The sequence below is a fragment of the Nicotiana tabacum genome, chromosome 15, assembly GCF_000715075.1.
Source record: "Nicotiana tabacum cultivar K326 chromosome 15, ASM71507v2, whole genome shotgun sequence".
In the NCBI taxonomy this organism is placed as follows: domain Eukaryota; kingdom Viridiplantae; phylum Streptophyta; class Magnoliopsida; order Solanales; family Solanaceae; genus Nicotiana; species Nicotiana tabacum.
This window is the reverse complement of record NC_134094.1, coordinates 53,604,988-53,612,982: the sequence shown is the minus strand read 5'-3', so window position 1 is coordinate 53,612,982 and position 7,995 is coordinate 53,604,988. Positions and strand designations below refer to the sequence as shown.

The 7,995-nt window shown below is 40.2% G+C and overlaps 1 long non-coding RNA gene across 1 annotated transcript; it reads right to left on the bottom strand.

Moving 5' to 3' along the window:
* Positions 1-5,540: 5,540 nt before the first annotated feature.
* LOC142169447 (uncharacterized) lies at positions 5,541-7,741 on the bottom strand. The gene is made up of 2 exons (XR_012699261.1): positions 7,082-7,741; positions 5,541-6,647 (listed from the first exon to the last, which is right to left on the bottom strand). It is a non-coding gene; the product is annotated as an uncharacterized LOC142169447 (long non-coding RNA).
* Between the last annotated feature and the right edge of the window lie 254 nt (positions 7,742-7,995).

The window sequence follows — 7,995 nt, the reverse complement described above, 5'->3', positions numbered from 1 at the left end:
GTAATGAATATGAAAATCAAGAAAATTATAAGGCCCCGTAAAAGTTTTCCTAAAAATTGGGATTTTTGTGATGTCGAAGTAGGCGTAGAGGTTAATGTTGGGGAGTTGAAGAAAATGTTGGGTAGAAGTAGGCATTTCTGCGGCCTATTCTGCAACCGCATATGTATCATGATCTCAAGGAAGTCTTTTGGTGGAATGACATGAAAAGGAATGTGGCGGACTTTATGGCAAGGTGTCCGAATTGTCAGCAAGTGAAGGACGAACATCAACGGCCTGTTGGGTTGGCACAAAACATAGAAATTCCAATATGGAAGTGGAAAATGATTAATATGGATTTTGTGGTAGGATTACCGCGCACTCCACGTAAGTTTGACTCAATTTGGGTGATCGTGGATCGACTCACGAAATCAGCACACTTCTTGCCAGTTAAATCTACCGACATAGCGAAACAGTATGCTCAGTTGTATATCAAGGAAATAGTCAGGTTGCATAGAACTCCAATTTCTATCATCACCGATCGAGGGTCTCAGTTCACGGCCAATTTTTGGAAGAAATTTCAGCAAGGTTTGGGTACTCAGGTAAATCTTAGTACAGCCTTCCATCCACAGACAGACGGCCAAGCAGAGCGGACTATTCAGACACTTAAAGACATGTTGCGTGCTTCTGTTCTTGATTTCAAGGGTAGCTGGGATGACCATTTGCCACTGATAGAGTTTTCTTATAACAACAACTTTCATGTGAGTATTCAGATAGCACCATTTGAGGCATTGTATGGTAGGAGATGTAGATCTCCCATTGGGTGGTTCGAGATTAGAGAAGCTGAGTTGATAGGGCCAGACCTCATGCATCAAGCTATGGAGAAAGTTAAGACCATTAAGGAGCGGTTGAAGACTGCCCAGAGTCGTCAAAAATCCTATTCGGATGTTCGTCGTAGAGACTTAGAGTTCAAAGAAGATGATTGGGTATTCTTGAAGGTTTCCCCCATGAAGGGTATTATGTAGTTTCGGGAAAAGGGGAAATTGAGTCCGAGGTACGTCGGGCCATACAAAATCATTCGGAGAATTGGCCAGGTGGCGTACAAGCTTGAGCTACCACCCGAAATGTCATTAGTCCACCCGGTATTTCATGTGTCTATGTTGAAAAAGGTAGTTGGGGATCCGTCAGCCATTGTGCCGGTTGAGACCATTGAGGTTAATGAAGAATTGTCATATGAAGAAATTCCAGTTGCCATTCTTGATAGACAAGTCCGAAAGTTGAGGAATAAAGAAATTGCCTCCGTGAAAGTGTTATGGCGAAACCAGCAGGTTGAAGAGGCCACGTGGAAAGTCAAGGAAGAAATGAAGAAGAAGTATCCTTACTTGTTTGCATAGCTGTGTAATCCTTTCTTTTTATGAACTTATCGCCTATGAATTTTGTAACACTTGTTCAGTTAATGTAAAGGTGTTCCTTTTGATTATATGTTGCCTATGAGGCAACGGTTGGTATTGTTATGAGTTTTGTTACGTCATTGGGTTGTGCATAGGTTTGTAAGATGTGTTTTTGGGGCTCTCTGACAGGTGGATAGGCCTAGTTACAAAGGAAACTCTGGCGAGATTTTTGGAAATTTAGGGAGTTAGTCAACTTTGGGGCTACTGGTGTGTGGTATGATAACCGAGTTGCATAAGTTGCTAATAGTGGACCTTGATCCTCATTCGGGGACGAATGATCTTAAGTGGGGGAGGATATAAGGCCCCGTAAAAGTTTTCCTAAAATTTGGGATTTCCGGGATGCCGAAATAGGCGTAGAGGTTAATAGTAGTCTGAGGTTTGGACTTTTTGGATTGAACAGTGCGCTGGGGAGTTGAAGAAAATGTTGGGCAAAAGTAGGCATTTCTGCGGCCTATTCTGCGACCGCAGAACCACTCTGCAGATGGCAGAATGGTCGCAGATTGGGTCAGTTTTCTGGGCCATTTTGATGTCAAATTTCGCGGCCATTATGCAACCGCATAACCTCTTCGCGGGCCGCAATCTTGTCGCAATCCGTAGAACCGTTATGCGGTGCATTATGCGATCGCAGAACAAGTCTATGGGCCGCATAGAGATCACAGACCGGGTCAGTCACACCCAATTTTGGAGGCCAAATTATACGGCCGATATGCGGATCCTATATCAATTATGCGATCGCATATGCGATCGCAGAACCTGTTCCGGAACTTCATTTTTGGGGTTCTTAAACCCGACCCTATTTCATTAAAACACATCACATAGACCATTTTGAGCTTATTTTTTATATCTTTAGAGTGAGATAAGGAGTCCTGGAGGGAGAAAGTGATCTTCATCAAAAATTTCTCTTCAATTCTTGCTTAAAACATTGAAGATTATCAAGAGAGGCACCTAGGTCTTCTTCCTAAGAGGTAAGATTCTATCACCCCAAACTCTTAATTTCAAAATGTAACTAGAATGGGCCATTAGTAAGGTAATTCATGGGGATGGGAGTGCTTACCTTGCATACATGTGTTACTAAGGTATGTGGGGAGGCTGTGAGTTAAAGATAGAAAAGAATGGGGTGTGGGTTGGTGGAGTCTTTCATAAAAAGGGTCATGAAAGCTTAATATACACATAGTGTTTGATAGAATGCTCAAGTGAGCTAGAATTGTGAACGTTTTCCTAATTTTGGGTTCAATTGTGCTATATTGCTAAAATAGAATGAAGTTGCTAATATTCCGGAACGTCTTAGAGTTTTAAGAGGCTCAGTTGAAGTATGTTGGCTAAACCCCTTCTTCTTAGAATCGAATCCCACGGTGGCTTAGCCGATCGGGCCGAGATCGGACTCCGTGTAATAACACGGTGGTATTGTGAATGAAATAGTGAATATGGTTGATGTCTCAAATGAGATGCCTTTGCTGATCGGGCCGAGATCGGACTCCGTATAAGAACACAATGGTATTGTGGAATGTGGTATATTGTCAATAAAAACCATCCAACCTAAGGATGCGGGAATTGACTTAAAAAACTATGTGATCCTTAACTTGATGTTTTAACATTATTTGAAGCTCTTATTGGATTCTTTACTGTTCCTCTTGTATTATTAGTCATTCTATTGAGATGGTGTTTTATTCGACGATACTAATGCCCCTTTTGCCAGGGGTGCTGCATCTTTAAATGGATGCAGGTGGTTACATAGCAGACAGTGTTGATCACAGATAGGTGTTCATCCTCTTCTCAGCGGACTCGGTGAGCCCCATTTCATTCTGGGGTCATGTCATATATCTTTTGTTTATATTGTTGTACTATTTGAGGTATAGCCGGGGCCTTGTTGCCGGCACCTTCTTTACACTCTTTTGTATCTTTAGAGGCTCCGTAGACACTATGTGGGTTGTATATGGGTGCTAGAAATGTCAAACGGATTATGTTGTATTTTGGATTTTTGTTCCACTAAATCACAAAATGTGTGTATTTTGAAACTTAACAGGGAAGTAGCAAAATAAAACGGTTTAGTAATGTCTATTTTTATGGTCCTTCTACTGTTTAGCTAATAAAAACATGCCTTCTCTTATCATAAGTGAGTTGGGTAGAAAGTGTCTAACATGCTTGCTCGACCGGGCCCACTCGGTTGAGCACCGGTCGCGCTCCCCGAGGTTGGGGCATGACAAAAAGCAAGTAATTCAACTAAACATGTAATACAAGTTGCATATAGGAGATAAAAGAAGTAGATATGTGAAATTAGACTAAACATGATGACTACAACATGCTAAAGTAACTCAATTAAGGCATGAAAAGGAAACTACGTAGCTAAAATCGGAATTCCAACATTTAGCATGTGTACGCACTCGTCACCTTGCGTACACGGCCTTCACGTATCATAAATTATCGCCACAGTACCAAATCCTAATGGGAATTTCCCCCCACACAAGGTTATACAAGTCACTTACCTTAAATCACGCTCAATGGATCAATTAGAAGGCCTTTCCCTCAATTTTCCAACTTCGAACGGCTCGAATCTAGCCAAAACAATTTCATACTATAAATATAACTATATGAAACTAATTTAAATAATGAAATAATGATCTTAGCTAAGAATTGAAAAATCGCTCCAAAGAGTTGACCGAGCCCACGTCTCGGAACCCTACCAAAATTATAAAATCCGAACACCCATTCGATATTAAGTCCAACCATACAAGAATTACACAAATCCGATACCAAAATCTCACTCAAATCCCCAAAATTTGGCCTAAGAAGTTTCCTCCATTTTTATCCAATTTTTCAACCCTAATCCCTAATTAAATGATGAAATCAAAACATAAACATGGAATTTAACCAAAACTAAGTAAGAATCACTTACCCCAATCACTCCCTTGAAAATCTCTCCAAGAATTGCCTCCTACCGAACTCCCAAAATCAATTTGTGTTATGAACTCAAACCCTTATTTTTGAGATTTAATATTCTGCCCAGAAGTCCTCAATCGCGATCGCGGAAATACCTTCCCGATCGAGAAGTACAACTCAACAGTCCAGAAATTTAACCCTACGCAAATGCGGACATGTCCACGCGAACGCGGTGAACTACCTCCTCAACATACGCGATCGCGTCCCTCTTCACGCGATCGCGAAGAACATCGTGTGACCTCAGCTGCTGCTTCACTTCCTCTTCGCAAACGCGGCCTAGCCCACGCATTCGCGATACACTGACTCCTCCAGCTTACGCAATCGCATAACACAACTGGCGATGGCATTGAACAAAATACCTCAGTTTTCCTAATTAGCCTACGTGATTGTGGACTTTCCCACTCGATTGCATACAAGGAAACCAGACACAGACACCAAAAAACTTTAGCGCATCTCTAAGTCCAAAAATTGATCTGTCAACCATCTAAAACTCACCCGAGGCCCCCGGGACCTCAACCAAATATACCAACAAGTCCTGAAACATGAAACGAACTTAGTCGAGGCCTTAAATCACATCCAACAACATCAAAAATATGAATCGCACCCCAATTCAAGCCTAATGAACTTATAAACTTTTAACTTCTACATTCGATGCCGAACCCTATCAAATCAAGTTCGATTGACCTCAAATTTTTCACACAAGTCATAAATGACATTACGGACCTACTTCAACTTCCGGAATTGGAATACGACCCCAATATCAAAAAATCCACTCCCGGTCAAACTTTCCAAAATCTTCCAACTTTTCAAATTTCGCCAATTAACACCGAAATGACCTACGGAACTCCAAATCAACACCCGCACACGCTCCTAAGATCAAAATCACCCCACAGAGCTATTAGAATCGCCAAAACTCCATTCCGAAGTCGTTTTCATACAAGTCAAATTACGGTCAATTCCTATGATTTAAACTTCCAATTTAGGGACTATGTGTCCCATTTCACCCTGAAACTCTCCCGAACCCGACACCAAGCGCCTCGGCAAATCACATAATCACAAAAATGAAATAGAAGGAGCAATAATTAGGGGATCGAGGCTAATACTCTCAAAATGATCGGCCGCGTCGTTACAACAAGAGTAAGATAGCACATATACTAAAATTTTATATCCGACACAAGAGCCCAATTCATTATTTATTCGTTCAAGGAAAGTTATGTACAATCAAAATGCCTTTCCCTTTTTTTTATTTTTCAAATCACATACTAGACTACTTAGTTCGCCCAAGGAAAGATATTTACAACAAAAAGTCTTTCCCTTACCCATGATGCAATGACTTCACATCATCACGCGTTCACCAAAACATACCATCAACAACAACAGTAAATAGAGGTAGCAAAAATAGAGAGATAGAGAGGAGAGAGTGATACCACAGCCTCCCCCAAACTCAAGATTTGGCTTACTTTTATTTTATTTTTTATTTTATTTTATTTTTTAAAATTATTATTGCTGATTTTGATCACCCTCATGCTGGGTAAAATCTCCAATTGTTTCGCATATCTCTTCTACTCTCGAAAAGAGTGAAGCAGATACAATCAATGGATTCATGGATGCAGATGTAGCATTAGTTTCATGCGCCACAGATTCAGGTACAATACCCAAGTCTCCAAATATATAAGGATCCAGGACTTGTGATGATCCACCAAAATCACCAGCTATTGGGAATAGCTGGAAAGGGTCTGGTTCTTCAGTAGGAATATAATTTCCTATGTAATTTGTTCCTTATACACCTCGCAAATCTGATATATCTATTGGAGGAAGAGGAGGCAAGACCTCTAGTTGTAGATTCCCCGATAGTGGTAGTGGTGCTATCATGTTCTCTTGTTATCCTGTGTATGGGAAAAAAGCATGAGGATTAGTAATTTGATATGCATTAACTAAATTCCCCACGAGTGATTCTAGAGATTGGAGCATGGATGTGGATGGGGCAAATGTTCGTTCTTGAATATTCCTCATAATTGCTATGTCATGTTGTAATTATTCTTGACGACCAGTCATGGTCATCATCTGCTCCTCCAATCTTCTAAATCCTTCAACAGTATACTTTCTTTCTCTCCTTGGTTGAGGTGAATCTAAATCAGCGTGTATTACCTGCGCCTTACCTTCTCTAACTTGTATTTGATTGAGGGAAGCTCGTTCTTCATGACATGGCTCAGGTGTGTCTCCCTAGCTAGCTTAGAAAAGCCATAGTAATAGGATCTCTTGGGATGATCTTCTGCAAATCTTCTGAAATTATCACTTTAGCGTTTTTTATCAAAGCAGTCGCTAAATATGGGAAGTAAAATGATCCAATACTGCTATCTCTTCTACATAAGTTGATTTGCTCATTAATTATCTTACCCACATTTACCCATATTCCTTTGTATATTGCAAAAATCAATGTTGCTCTTCTTACCCAAATTTCATCATGGTTTGTATTTGGGAAAAGACGATTGTTAATAAAATATAATAAAGCTCTACCAACACAATGTATATTTATTCCTCTAAACAAATCTGGCTCACCACTCGGGTTATAACTCGATCCATCCCATAAAGACAAAGGGCATCAACAATTTCATCAATATTGGAATTATTAAGAACACCAATTATTGCAGTGTCATCTACTTCGTCAAGTCCATACAGGGTATTGATCGCATCAGCAGAGAAGTAAATGATCTTACCTCGTACCCATGTGTAATTACCATCATTGTCAATGTTTGAGTAAAATTCCTGAACCAAAGTAGGAATGAATTCACCAGGCTGTTGCGCAGATTTGGTCCAATTGTGATGGTAAATAAGACCCAACAAATTTCTCGCTCTTTTCCCTTCAGTGGGAAAAAACTCCATTCCTTTCTCTGGAATGAAATTGTGATGAATATTATTTCTAAACCAAGTTTGTGCAAGTGGAGAGACAAATTTGGATAAATCATAATTTGCAGTTCTCCTGCTTTTTGAGCTAGAGGGGTCTCTTCTTGGTCCCGTGTGAGAGTTTGAAATTTTTGGACAATGGAGGATATTGGTGTTAGCCTGGTGGAGAAGAGAAAAGAAAAATCTATTTTTTTTTCTGAGATAAGTGAAAGAGAAAAACTACTCTGAGAAAGAAGGAGAAGAGCACGAAGTTTAAATAGAACTAGAACCACTTGAAATTGGTAAAACAAATTGCGGTTGTTGCAGACAAAAGAGAATAAAAGAGAATGACAAGAACGAGGAATGAATTTGATGTGATAGATTGTGACCGAAAATGCTCGAAATAAGCTTTCATGGTGGAAAGAGGAGGGATTGAAACGGAAGGGTGCAGGTCGGCGAAAGGAAGAGAGAGAAACAATACTAATTAAAAGGGTTTTGACTGTTTTGGTAAAAATTTATATACTAGCAAACCCTTTATTATTATGATAGTAGTCACAAGTTACGGGTCTCAAAATCGTTCTAACACAAGTTTCACAACGAACTTACCCGAGATACCCCATCTCATAGTCACAATTCATGGGTCTCAAACCCACCATCATATGCTCACGACACCTTGTGCCCACATTTCAAATCACAACCGCACGGACAACTCACATGCCAATATCCCCATCTGCCCGGTATGATCACA